At 41.9% G+C, this 15,464-nt stretch overlaps 1 protein-coding gene across 2 annotated transcripts in view; it reads left to right on the top strand.

Annotated features, from left to right (window-relative positions):
- Positions 1-15,464, top strand: part of negr1 (neuronal growth regulator 1) — a 203,260-nt gene that overhangs the window by 47,207 nt on the left and 140,589 nt on the right. The window lies entirely within an intron of this gene.

Below are 15,464 nucleotides of genomic sequence, written 5' to 3'. Positions count from 1 at the left end.
TCAGTCAGTCAGTCAGTCAGTCAGTCAGTCAGTCAGTCAGTCCGTCCGTCCGTCCGTCCGTCCGTCCGTCCGTCCGTCCGTCCGTCCGTCCATCCATCCATCCATCCATCTGTGTGTGAATGCACTTCTACTGCTTTTTGTAGGCAGTGTGGGACGTTGTGTCTAGTTTTGAGTCAATGATTTTCAAAGGACAGGGTCATTTTAAAAAGATATTTTAATGGCCAGATATATGGTTGGTGGTCTCGGGGATCCAGAAGTAATTACCATCAGTGGGGGGACACCTAGAGGGATGAGTCAGTGTGCTTTTTCCATTCAAGTCCTGAATCACCTTGGCTCATTACCGACACACACAGAACTCTCCTTCCATCAGGGACAGTGTGACGGCTGTGTGTTTCACACATGGGGTTAACCAATTAAGACCGGGAATGCAACAACTTTAACCATTATTTTATACTTTGGCTATTCAAAAATATCAGATTTATATTTTATATATGTTATATTTTTGAAAAATCTGCTTCTAGGGGGGGACGGGTCCCTGGAACAACACATTTTTGATGGGGGTCCGCGGCCAAAAACATATTTTTTGGGGGTTCTTGACATGAAAAAGATTTGTTCCAGGGACCCCCAGAAGCAAAGATTTGAGTTAAAATGTTGTTTAAAAAATATATGTATTCAAAGATTTGCACAAATGTTCAAGATAAAAAAAAATAGCCCAAAGTATAAAATAATGGTTATAGTTAAAAAAAAATCTAAAATGACACAGTATGCGTTCCCGGATTTAATGGGTTAAAGAACGGTTTAGCATGTGGCTTTGAGGCTCCGTTTGTTCCATTCCATCGAACGACTTTTCTTTGCATGTGTGACATTTGAAAAGGACAGTTTTCTCTCCCCCCGAAAATCTAAATGTCAGAGAGGCCATGTGGATGACCCGGTGGTTAGTGCATCTGATCAGCGGATGTCAAAGTTTGGGGGGGTGGATGGAAGGGCCCTGGTACCATTCTCGCTGCAGCCGTGTGTCCTTGAGCAAGGCACTGCACTACTGTGCCTAGTCATTGTACAGTTTGAAGTGCTTCTTTAAGTAATTTAATATGCCAAGCACAATGAACTTAACTGAGATGGAATGGAATGCAATATGAAGCCGAATGCACGGTCGAGAACACTAGGGTTCAATTTGCTGGACATGACATATTCAGTCATATTCAGACTGAATATGAAATATTTACATTACATTACATTACATTACATTACATTACATTACATTACAGTCATTTAGCAGTCATTTATGTTTAATATCACAGTTTGACAATTTAATTAAAATAAAATGTATGGAAACCACATTAACCATGGCGTCTCTATTTTGTGCAAATTTTCATAACATTTATTTTTTTTAAACAGCTACATTTGCTCACAATGCATCGCGACACGATGCGCTGCTAGCTTGTAGATTGGCTAGTTTTGCTATTTGTCACACGACAAGAAGTACATGGGGCTTAAGTGGTTAAGGAAATGTCCCAGCCGCCTATGTTCTCTTTTTACTAATCAAACCCTGCAGAACACTGCCTCACACTGCAGGCGGTCCTCAGTGATGCTCGAAATGAAAAGAAAAATGCATTAAATATAATGACTGAAGTCGTTTGAAGCACAAGGTGTCCTTAAAGCTACCACAGGCTCCTGTTCTGCGAAGGGTGTGCTGACTCATTAATGCTGTTTATCGTTTATCACTAACTGGTACTGCAAAACTCCAACTCTTAACTGTTTACTGATGAACTCGTTCCTTCTGGTTTTAACTGGCCTTTCCAAAATGGCTGGCAGTACGCAAAGCTTAGCTGTGTGTGCGTGTATGTGTGTGTGTGTTCTGAAAAGATAGTTATAATAAACATTATCTCAAAACTTAATTAGACTATGTTGTCGCTGTCAGGCAGAAACCTTTTATCTCCATATTTCAACTTTGTATGTCTTTTCGTAACCTGCTTCATATCGTAGGTTGTAGATCGGCTATTGAAAAGTATTAACAAAATAATAAATATATTTGATCTATTGGAACCCAGGTTCTTTTTTCATTTCATGAAAATTACACCGGCTTCGAATGCTATCAATGCATTGAATGGGAGATTATCACGTTTTATCAGACCATTGAATGGGCGAAGTAGGCGACCTACTAGCTACCCCGCGATTTGTCAGACCATTCATTGGGCGTAATCAGGAGCTACTGACCTACCGACAGAGGCGGAGCAGTCCCCACAACAATATTTACGATTCTGTGCCTATCGGTACATAACTCCAACGGCGCTGAGTAGGCTCAGGCGAGCGTCGCACCGCTCCGGACAGCTCGCCTGAGACTGCGCGCCTCCGTCATGGTCCGAAACCAAAACAACCAAAACCAAAACCAAAACTGAACTATTTAAGTCATCTCCGTCGGTAGGTCAGTAGCTCCTGATTACGCCCAATGAATGGTCTGACAAATCGCGGGGTAGCTAGTAGGTCGCCTACTTCGCCCATTCAATGGTCTGATAGAACGTGATAATCTCCCATTCAATGCATTGATAGCATCCGAATCAGGTGGTTTTGGACATACAAGGTTTCCACCCGACAGTGACGATATTTCTGGATCAGGGCCCTGCACTTGAAAATCTCAAAACCGTTCGTGGCCCACCCATCTGACCACTTAAAGGTAGGGTAAGTGATTTGCGTTGGTTAAAATAAGTGTTAAATAGCTCTATATTCTGATAGTACTCATTGCTATAGAGTGTTTGTTCAGTATTAGGAGTCTCCTTGTCTCTCCACCTCTTTATTAAACAGAAAATGCATTTTTGTTTCAGTTTCAGTTTCATTTCCAATTTTATCCAACCAGGACAGAGAACTCAATCAGGATATAGATTAAACAAGTGAAATTGGAAGTGATGACACTAAGAAATGAGCAGACAAAATTGGAACTGGAACACTATACAAATTAAGCTTAAAAATGGGTACTTTCTCCTGATTGGCTGAGATTTTGACACCTACCGAAAAATGTATTTTCTGTTTATTAAAGAGCTGGAGAGACAGGGAGACATCTGTTACTGAACAAACACTCTATAGCAATGATTACTATCAGAATATAGTATTTTAACCTTTTAACAAAATACTTTTTGTTTTAACCAAAAAATATCACTTACCCTACCTTTAACAAAATAATAAATATATTTGATCTATTGGAACACAGGTTCTTTTTTCATTTCATGAAATTTAACGGTTTTGGACATACAAGGTTTCCACCCGACAGTGACGGTATTTCTGGATCGGGGCCCTGCACTTGAAAATCTCAAAACCGTTCGTGGCCCACCCATCTGACCACTTAACACGACTGCTGTGTTAAGTGATGTGATGAGATGGGTGGGCCGCATTCATTTTCAGAGCATGTTTATCTTAATGATCAACCAATTAATTGTGCTCTGACTTGGATCAATGGAAATGACGTAGTATACTTTTAAGTTACATTATCATTCAAATCTTAGTGTTTTGCCAATTATTCGGTGGCTCACTTGCAATATCCTCACGGCCCACCAGTGGGCCTTAATTTCAAGGACCCCCAGTTTGGCATGTAATCAGGTCACGGACCCCCATAACTCGGAGAGTGTGCAAATGTAACCAAATGGACCCTGTAACGGTCCATTTGGTTCCTAAATATCAATTTAACTGAGGACCCCCTGAAACCCCCTGGAGGACCCCTAGGGCTCCGCGGGCCACACTTTGAGGACCGCTGCTGCAGAGGGTTGTGATTCAGTAGTAGCGCCGGGCTGACTGTACAGGACCAACATTGTTGTCTCGGCGGCAGTAAGCGTTTGACTGAGGACAGTCATTTCCAGGACTTCCGTGCAGTTTGCCCAAGGGGAGAATACATTTTTCCTGCCTGGTCCCGACTCCCCAGCCCCTTGACAAAATGCTATTTGTTCTACAGATAATGGCGCCGAAGACGCTCCCCATGTTTGATCGTGCGTCTTCAAGACAGTTTTGGAATTTGACATTTACCAGAATCTGGGTGTGTGAGTCGGGGAGTCAAATGAGTTCTGAATAGAGCGCTGGCAGTTGTTGGAGTCGCGCACTCTCGCACGCCCACACACACACGCACACACACACACACACACACACACACACACACACACACACACACACACACACACACACACACACACACACACACACACACACACACACACACACACACACACACACACACACACACACACACACACACACACACACACACACACACACACTACATACATCAAAAGCAGAGCACATTCAACACATATTCATAATAGGGATGAACTGGGTCCGAGATGGAAAAATGCTAGCCCATTATGCCTTGACAAAGGCCACTTTATCTTCCCTGAATTCCAACTCACAACTCCGAACAGGCCATTAATTCATAAACTGCTCCTTGATTTTTATTCATTTGAAGTTGAATTCATTCAGTCAATGTCAGCGCTCGGAAGCAGAAATCAATGACGTGAATTAATTCGCAGATTACTTATATAGCACTCTGAACGATTTTCTGTACATTAATTAGCCTAGTTCTCGTGTAAAGACACATTTGTAAAGAAGCTTAAAGGAGTAGTTCACCAAAAAAATGTCAATTCTGTCAGCTACTCGTACTCCCCCCATGCCAGTTGAAACATGGATAGTTTATTTGCACAGAACACACAAGGAGTTTGCCAGTAAGTTCACAAGTTCATAACTGCTTTCTCCAAAGCTACCGGAGTCAATGGTGACCAGTTGTCAGAAAATTACCATACCAGTTTCTGAGAACCTGAATTCCCCTCTGGATCAATAAAGTTCTATCTAGAACAGTGGTTCTCAAAGTGGGACCAGAAATCCCCAGGGTCCTTGAGGGGGTTCCACGGGGTCCTCTGCAAAATTAATTTTGTCACTTTAATTTTGTGCTTAAGCTATTCAAAAATAGCTGATCTACAAGCTCTGAAATTGGGAGCTTGTAGATCCGCTATTTTTCTTTTTTGATTTAGGAATAATTCTGATGTTTTTTTAACACAAACATTCTCTTATCCCTGGCACAAAATCATTTCAGATGGGGGTCCGCGGCCAAATACATTAGGGGAAAATGTTTGAGAACCATTGATCTATAACATATCTATAGCATAAATATATCTATATCTATTACCTCAATTTAGCTGATGATATATAGAATACAAAATGCATGTTATATTCCTTAATCAAAGATGTACTGTATGATACCAACTTTTTTGTAGCATACGAAAAATAGACCATGCAATAGAAGAGAATATAAAATAGAATATTATGTAGGCTATCATGTGACTGGAGTCCATAATCTTACATTTCACACTAACACTCAACAAAAGCACAGACTGGGGAAGCGGTGGTGTCAAGGTTAGAGGAGTGCACTTATGAATGAATGATTCCCAGTGCTACCAGACAGGCAGGAAGAACCTGGGTGGGGAAGTGAATGACCAACACCTACTGCTGAAATGCCCTTGAGCAAGGCACCTAACCTCAAAACCGCTCCAGTGGAGCTGCTCCGTGGCCAACAATATAAAACTGTGGTTGTACTGGGCAGCTCCCAGGTGTGAATGAGTGTAGCTGTGTGAGTATGAAGAAGATATGTAAATCTCAATGTGATTTACCTTAAATAAAGGATATACAAAGAAAAGTGTTCAGTTTACCTCTTGAACCCTACATACTTTGTTCAGACATACGTAGCAGATCTACAAGCTCACAAATTGTGCGGGCAGGGATGGATTTAGACTCAAGGAGGCCCCCCTGGCCCAATTATCTTTTATCATACAGGATTTACAGTCTTTAATCTACAGTATTTACATGAAATGCCCAGAATAGGGATGCTACTAGCTATAGGGTTCATGTGGGCAATTTAAATTCTTAATAGCAATTAATAGATAGTCAATGAATCGTTAACATCCCTTCCAAACGTTCTGAAAGAAAGTTAGTGCACTGAGTGCAAATATTCACTGCAGCTGATGTTTTCATTCATTTAATTCAATGTTTTAACACTTTTGTGCACCGATAGGCCTTGCAGAGCTCTTAACGTTTGTGTGATATAGACCTCTATGATCTCACCAAGCACAGCGTGAATGTGCAAAGACTTGGATTATGCTGTATGTATTATATGAATGGTGTTAACAATGACTCTAATTAAGGTTGTGTTCCATTTAGTGTAGCAGAGCCTTTCCATTGAGCCAACATGCACAATACAGGAGGGGATATTGCGTTCACCACTGTGGTTGGGTGGGACTTGGCTTGTGTTGTGATTGGCTGAGATGGGGGGGGAGGGGAGTGCTCATTTTGCTTCACGTGATGAACGAGTCTGTCCAGCCAACTCGGACGCGCTCATCGACGAGCGTGGCCATTAGCTTCTCGCCGCAGGCACTTGCTGGCCTGGCGGCTCACTCGGTGCACGGCTCACAAGCCTCAAGCCAGCGTTGTCAGCGCGTCTGCCTTGTTGAGGTAACAACAAGACACTCCTCTCACCCAACCAAAGTGGGGAAAATAATATAGCATGCAGTAGCAGCACACCGACTCCCTTTGACCTGAATGCAATCAGTATCATTGGTAATACCTGAAGGAAAGGAAGGAAGTAACATCACGCAATTATTTATCTCAATATCGCTGCTGTGAAAAAGGCCTATTGTTGAACCATGTTTCACCTTGCATGAAGATGATAGATTATGAGAGAATTTTCATGTTTTGAAGTATACTATTCCTTTAATGACGGGAATGGAAATGTGCTGCTTGTGAGCTTTTGAACTGTGAAGTTCAAAAGCTGTGAAGACTGATATCGAACATGAAGAACCACAAATATCTGCCTGTCAAAGCAGAATTCCTGAGAGGCCGTGGGTTTGTTTTGCTCGTTTCTTCAGTTATGTAATGTCTCTCTGCACTGCACTGCATTGACTTGACTCGTGGTTCATCTACAAGTCCTAACTATTCAACCGTTCAGACCTTTCAAGCAAGGGTCACTTCATTCACATACAGGTTCTCTAGCGGGGCGTAACAGTATATTCAGGGGCCCCTGCCCTAGCTGCTAGGGGCCCTTAAGAAAGGCATGCTGATAGCATAAAAAGTCCGATGGATGAAGAGTTTGAAGAGTTTGAAGAGAACTAACGTGAATGTCGACTGAATAACAAAAATGATAAAAGTTTGTAAGAGGATTTGTGACTTTACAAGGCTCTCACGACAAGTCTTACTGCCAAGTTTTCCACTTCAAATGAGAATTTGGAAGTTTTTAATATGGCTAAGATTGTGCTCATTTTTTTTATTTATTTTTTGTTCTGAAATATTCTCTGTGCCTGTGAGATTGGTGTCACCATCAGGGCTGTGTGGATTATGACTGGAGCTCTTCAGATGTCTCCCACAGCACACAGTCGACAGGATTACTGCAGGGATTAAGAGCCTGTGCTCTATACCTCTGCCACACAGCGCCATCATGTCCTTTCTCTCCACACCATACGCCACCACGGTCACCAAACACAAACACACACCTGGGGCCCTGCCGCTGAAACAGCAAGGATATGATAGGATCACCATAATACTGCAGACTTTTGACGGTATAATCTCGAAGAATAATACAATTCTAAATTGAGGTACTGTAAGGGGACGGTCCGTTTGGAGTTTAACTGTGAAGTGAACACAGATGTTCACTTCACAATGAACTCCACACTGCGTGACCTCTCTTACTGCAGTGGGTGGCTTTAAGGTGCGTAATACTCGCTAGACTCTCAAGACAGAGTGTTGGCTCACAAAATCTTTAAATGCTTCTTCCACCGAACAGTCTGTACAATGGAAGTGCTGAAAGTGGGAATAAACTACAGCACGTGTCCAGCCTCCCCCACTTCTGTCACGTAACAAAATCTTACTGTAAATCAAATTGGTCCAAGCATACCTAGGTTGCCCCTTTGCACAAATTGAAATTCAAAAATATATTTTCAAGGTATTTATCTCCACCAGGCCGGACGGCTGAAGGCCGAACGATGTTATGGCTGCACCCCACGACTGACTGACCCAGCCCTATAGATGCAACCTGGCGGAGACATGCGCTCTAAGGAGCGCACTTTTCTAGTTTAAAATATATTTTCGTTAAAGAAAATGACAAACAGATGACAGCTTCCGTTTGTGACTTTCAGGATGCATAGTTGCAGAGTCGCATTCAAAGATTGTGGAAAGAGTTGCAAACCATGTTCTGTCCTTTTGTTGCATGTCACACTCTGTCCCATATGTCTTATCTATCTTCATGATGTATTATATAATAATGTTAAAAACCCGCCTTTTTATTAAAGGAAAATGGAATTTGCACACAGCACCATAACATATTCCCCACATGTAGTCTCCTTTCACTTGCCATTTTGACGCCTTCATTCTTAAACGTCAGTGTGTGTGAACAGAATACTTTCAGTTGAGGCTCTGTGATACAATGGAGTCCCATTGAGGGCAGCGAGCGGAGTCGAAGCGTGCTGCGAATGGTGCTCACTCACGTGTCTAGGTATCTCTCTTTCTCTTCATGTGTGAAGCGGTAACAATGGGTTAGAACATCTGTCACCGACTTTGTGTTCAAACGTCTTCCCACTCCCACTCGCCGCCGGTTGTAATGGCTGAATTAGGTTTCTCTCATTATGCTCTTCAAAACATCCTTTTATTCAGGAAGGTTTTAGTGCGTGTTTCCATTAAGGGAAACACAAAGCCGTTGTCTCTAAAGATGTTCCTCGACTGTGGCAGTGTGATTCAATGTTATTTGGCTAATTCCAGTTAAAACAAGGATGTGAATACGTAATGTGCCAGGGGAGTCTTTAAAAAGGGCTTTTTAATATGGCCATCTCAGTGCATTTACGCATGGAGTCTGTAAAACGTGTCCACTCTGTAACACCTGACTGTATAGTGCACAGGTTTTCAAAGTGGGGGTGCTGCCCCCTGGGGGGGAATTGGAAAGGAGAGGAAAAGGAAAAATTAAAAATCAATCAATCAAAAACATTATTAAAATAATTTCAATTTCATAAGATTATTCTGCAAGTTTAGACACTTTCAACCTGGCATTGCTATTTTGGGCATGTCATATTGTCAGGGGAAAAAAGCCAATTTACAAGCGTACAACGCATTGCAGTTGTATGTTTGAGGGAGTAAACAAGGGACATTCAGCAGATTAAGGAATTAGCTGGAAACATTGTGAACATGGGGGCTGTTCTGGTTTAACGTATGGTGCCAAATGTCATGACTCAGCTAAGGTCATGGCTTATCGGTTTAGGTTTAGTTTATTTGCATAAATTATGAAAACTGATTAAAGAGAGGAAAGAAATGAAGGGGAAAAAATACAAAGAGAGAAAGATGTCAAAAGACAAAGATTAGATGAGTCTTTAATTATTCTAATTCATGTTAACTTCATTTTTGTTCGGTGCAAATGTCCTCTACCACTCTATTAGTTCCCTGATATGTGCTGTGAGGCGTAACACAGTATAGAAAAGACGGCTTAAGATAGAAGTTGAAATCAATGTCCTCGGTGTCTATTACATAAGTGTTACATAACGGCAAATCTCAGACTACAGAGGATACCATCCAGAAGTGTGCTCATTTCTTTGCCAAAATGCGGCAAGAGGAAAAATAAGAAAATAAAATCTGCTTAATGTGAACTACCAGACTGTGAAACATTGGAACACGTTTGCAAGACGAGATTTGTGAGGTTGCTGCCAGGAAGCATATTTACATTTCAGCAAAATGTTTTGCTGAGAACATTATTTTGAAAAGCAAATACGAATCTGGGTCACACTGCTGCCCTATTGTTAATCATGGCACCCTATCAAAGAGCTAGAATGAGTTTGGCTAAACAGATTACAATCTTCCTGTCTTAGACTAACCACCATACTGTAATTAATGGCTGTTTCATCTCTATTCATACAAGGTGCTCAAATGCCACCCACACGCTTCTTTTATGTGTGTGTGTGTGTGTGTGTGTGTGTGTGTGTGTGTGTGTGTGTGTGTGTGTGTGTGTGTGTGTGTGTGTGTGTGTGTGTGTGTGTGTGTGTGTGTGTGTGTGTGTGTGTGTGTGTGTGTGTGTTTGTGTGTGTGTGCGTGTGTTTGTGTGTGTGCGCCGTGTGCGCCGTGTGTGTTTGCGTGCACATGTTTGTGTGTGTTGTGCCTAATCACCAATGCAATGAATACAAATCTGTGGCCTTTGTGAGCCGAAAACAACAATAAAGAGGATAGGCATAATGAGCCTGACTGTTCTGCAATCACTAGTAACACGCAGGGACGAATAAAAGTATCATTTAATGCATATTTCAAGCATAAAATGCTGCCCGAGAATGCACCCTTTGGGGTCTATGCAATAATTAACTTGGCTTTGTACAGACCAAGGGATGCATACCTCCCGTCGGGCTCCGCCTACAGGAAAAGGGATTCGATTAAAGTAAAGCTCACTCGAGGTATCATGGGTTTCGTGTTGCCCTGCCTTCAGCTCTGAGAGGCATCTACAGTTTTGAGGGAACAAACAAGGGAAATTCAGCAGAATAGAAAGTTAGCTGGAAACATGACTTGTTTGCAGTATACTGTGTAGGTCTTCCTCCTCCTCACCCCTCTCATCAACACCACCACGGCTCTGCTGCGTTTGCACTTCCTTTTGGAGTCCGACCGACCAAGGCAGATTGTTGGTCTGAAAGGAACCTATTAGCAAACAAATAAATTCGAAAAAACTAAAACAAATGTTGTGATTTATTTTGCGAATTAAATGATACATTTATATACATATACATTATATATATATGAAAAGGTAGTTTAGCTTTAATTATACAACAAACAAATATAAAATGCAAATAAATTGAACTTTATTTTGTTAAAAGTTACTTTTAACAAAATAAAAGTAACTAAAGTAACTACTTACCCTATTCAAAATTCTTCAGAAATTGCTGATTTACCATCTCACAACATGTTGTACGGAAATGTTGTGAGCTTGTAGATCTGCAATAAAAAAATAAAAAATAAAAAAAAGGCAAATCATTGCTGATATATCGGCCAAAACGATATATCGGTCTGGTTCTAATTCATTTGATAGATTTGATGAGAATGTGGCAACATTTCCACATTGTGATCTGAAATGAGCCAAAATGAAAGTTGGAATAAAATCAAATAATTGTCATGCTGATTTCTCATTACAGCAGAGCTGCGACTCCCAAAGGAATGTGAAATGTGCGTTAAATGATGAGAAATGTGCTTTAAATGATCAGTCATTTGAAGATAATGTTCTTCAGAGAGGCTGGCAGGGAGCCCTGCTCCACTTATTGCTGTACTGTAGAGACACGCCTTGTATTCTGCATAGCAGCCCAAATTCTTTATGTTGTGTAAGCCTAGGCCTGTATTTCTATCTTTAGATCATTGACAATGGATCTGGTTATTGGATTTGCTCTTGTCACCTTGGCCTTTACACAACAAAATCTTCATGTGTGAAGCGGTAACAATGGGTTAGAACATCTGTCTCCGACTTTGTGTTCAAACGCCTTCCCACTCCCAGTCTTGGGGTGTCCAAATTGACCCGTAATGCGCATGGAGATGATAACTAGTGCACTGTATGTGTCTTTTGACCACTGAAGCCCTATTCTATGCAAAATTGTGAAAATATATAGTTTCACCTATAATGACCAATTATCTCAAAAATGTGGTTCAGTTATGTTGACTTTTCAACCCATGTTAAGGTCTTTACAGACTGGGGGCATGGCGGTCAAACGATACAAAAGTTTGTTGGAGCATATTTTGCATCAAGCTGTTCATATAGTTGATGCCTCATTCACACAGATTGATACCTTTATTCGTGGTAAAAATGTGATCTTCTTCCAAATTATGTTGCTTTATCGCTGCTTAATATTAGCGTTCTGTGTGGATGTACTCATGACATGAAAAGAAATTCGGTGTTTAAAGACCTTTATGCTGACCTTGCTTTGGAGCCCCCGCATAGGTCTTGCCTTAGGCCCAGAAACAGAATGAGAATCAACTTTATTACCACATCACAGGTTTGGTCACACAAGAAGTGGGTGAAATTCGTTTTTGTGCAAGCTCCATCATATTCAAGCACCACTCTATTTGGTCAGTTAACTAAGAGTTTTATGAAACCCGCCTTGTTTCTGTTATTTTCGATGTTGTCCATTCTCCATTGTGACAAACGTTTTATGACACTGTCATCAGGGAAGTGCATCTGCGAGGTAAAGCCAGCAGCGACGACGGCCGTTGTCCTCTACTACTCGCATGTCTGACGGGCATTTCCTTGGCACAGGTTACAGGGCTTTGTTTTGGATGCCAAACTGATTTCCTCTGAGGCTTTATTGCCTAAGCTGGCAGTCTGGATGGCATGTTGACAATAGCTTAACAGTAGTTTTATGGCCTATTTTCTGTGGCCATTACTTTCACTGTTTGTGGCACTTAGAGACATGATTTCATCAGCGCAGAGAGACGGCAGGAATGATGAGAGCAAAACGACTGCTTTGCGCTGACCGCAGCTTTCATCGCTTTGTTTTTCAAATCCTGTGTATTGACTTTTCATCAGAATAGAGTTGGCCTCAAAACGAGTTTTCTTCAAACGTACATTGGTATACAAATCAGCATGCTGCTGCTCAAGTAACGCATTATCATATGATTACATAAACGCTCAGTCACTGCCATCACGTATTAAGTTCTACGTGTGGCTGCCATCTATTCCCAGCCAGTACGTTCCATTTGGGCTAGCTTAGTGTATATTTTAGCAGGGTTGCAAATGACGTGGAACACATGGAAACCAATCAATTTAAGTCTGTAAAAATAGAAACATTACGCTAAAAAAGCTACTCAAACCTACTCAAAATACTAAATATGATTCCCTGTTGTGTTACTGTATGGACAGTAACACAACAGAAGGGACTGGAAAGCCATTGTGAGATTATAGACACACATAAGTTTATAACTGTACATCAAAAACCAAGGTTGATAATAGTGATAGATGTGTGCAATAATCAGGGGTGCACATAACTTTTTAGGTCTGGTACGCAGAAGAGCACCTGGACATGTGACTTGGTGCGCATGGCGCCCGCCCCGTTTTGTCAACGGGGGGGGGGGGGGGGGGGGGGGGGGGGGGGTCAGCACGGTGCCCACCGGACAGTTTTGTCAACGGGGGGGGGGGGCGAGAAAAAAAAGGACGCTCTGCTTCTAAATTCCGCCGATTTTCGCCGTTTTTTTTTCTCACGCTGTTAGATAAAGCCCCCAAGGTTGGTGCCCTGTGCTGCTGCGCTGATTTTATCCGCCAGATTGGGACGTTCACGGCATATTTTGCACCATTACGGTGCGTTCATCATCGGTGACGAGTGCCTCTAACAGCCGCTGCTGGCTGCGTGCACGCAGCGAGGCAATGCGAGGCGATGCGAGGCGACGCGAGTCATATCTCTACCCCTGCGCCTAATGGCTGTACATGGGGCCGACGGGTGCTTTAGAGTGATTGTGTGAGTGTGGCTTCAGGAAGTAAATTCCTAGCCTCGATCTCCAGGCTTTTATTTTTTATTTTTGCTAAAAAATAAAAGCTTGGAAATTCCTGTCCCAGCTGTTGGTGCGCAAAAGCGCCTCGCGTCGTCTGATGTGGTGCGCATTTTTTATTTTGGGTGCGCATGCGCACCTGCGCACCAGTTATGTGCACCCCTGGCAATAATACTATACTGTACAATGTACACTATGACTACAATTAGAAGAAACAACCCCTTAATCTCTGCACATGTTGAAGTTTGGCAAAGTATCCGTAAAGTAAACTGAAATGATGATCCTGAGTATTGTAGGGGATTCCAGTGCAAACAGAGTAGTCCAGCATGACTGCACAAATTTGTGCCTAATGCACACATAGATAATCTGCCCGAGCTCATGTACATGCATGCGCATACTTACACAGTAAAATCCTCAGTGTTAATTTAACTCTGAGCATGGGGTCTATTTGGTTACAAATGTGTATAAATTAACTTTGAGGATTTTACTGTGTGCCCTGGCACACGTGCGCTATAGGACTAGCTCTATAGCGACATTGACTGTATCCATGGAACCTGCCCTTGATTCAACATTCAATAGGACACTTTTACTTTTGTCACATTAGCCAATGTTAATCACAGGACACAGACGCTCAAGTAGTAGTACACACATGCATTCTACCTTCCATGTAACAGTGACTACAATGGTGAAATACGCAATTTGTAGTTAACAAATCTCAGAGGGAGTGCAGAACAACAGAAAGACAAAGGAACTTAAATTGTGAAACTAATCATAGTGGATGCCTTTGATTGTAATCAGTGTGCCGTTTTTCCTGGAGACGTGCTTTTCCTGTTTCATTTAACAGATCAATGTCATTTGCTCTTGAGGCATATTTATTTTAGTAGTAGCAAGGCATTGCATTTCAGTGTTTGTCTGCCAGTGCAGCTTTGAACGCGCCCACGCACACACACGCACACACGCACGCACACGCACACACACACGCACACGCACACACACACACACACACACACACACACACACACACACACACACACACACACACACACACACACACACACATACACACATCCTCCTTCCTCTTGTTGACAAGCCAGTAGTTGTTGTGGTCTGGTAGATCCATGGAGCATGGCGCTGGCTTTGCCAGGGGGAAGTGGTTTGGTTTCGATCTCCCAACCGTACTAAAAACACGCATGCCTGTGCCTTCACCCTGCGTGGTTTGTATAATTTCTCCACGCCACCTCACATTAGTAATGAGTCCTCGGAGGAGTGTTTCAGTGCATTCTGAATGTCTTGCTCTCTACAATGGCTTTGAGACATCATTAGGCCCATAAACATAAACCTACGGTACACAGTAAAATCCTTTATGTCCGTTTATGGGTCCATTTGGTTCCATTTGAAAATCCTTCTGACTTATATTAACACTGGGATTGTTTATCTTCAGATCTGGTGTTCTTGACCTGCCTGGAAGGTTTTGGTGTTCCAGTGTATATATTTGATAATAATTCAGCCGTGCCTTTTGGCTGTAGTTGCTCTGTGGCAGTATGCCATTCCTTAGTGGTAAATGAACAACAAGTAAACGAGGATATAACTTAGACCATCGTTTACTTGTATTGTTTACTCAATACAGCTTTAGGTCTTTCATGCATCTGAGACTAAGCTGAAGGTGGTGGCCTTACCGTTTTAGTTTTTATCCTGGGAGAAGATTGAAAAATAAAAAAGGAAATATATCTTGCTGCTGCTCTCTGTCAAGTACTGTACCTAAGTAACATTTTAAGGGACCTTTACTTGTATTGAGTATTATATACCTATACCCCACTACATCAGAGACATTTACCCCACTACAGTTATTTAAGAGCTTTAGTTACTAATTACTTTGCAGATTTGGATTATTAATACAGAACATACACTAAGTGGTAAATGATGATTAGGTTAAGCTACCCAGCAGCACATAAAGTAATTAA

Source organism: Gymnoscopelus microlampas (assembly GCF_963454915.1).
Source record: "Gymnoscopelus microlampas genome assembly, chromosome: 9".
NCBI classification, from domain to species: domain Eukaryota; kingdom Metazoa; phylum Chordata; class Actinopteri; order Myctophiformes; family Myctophidae; genus Gymnoscopelus; species Gymnoscopelus microlampas.
Note: the sequence above shows the minus strand (reverse complement) of the source record. Positions and strands in the feature narration are given on the sequence as shown.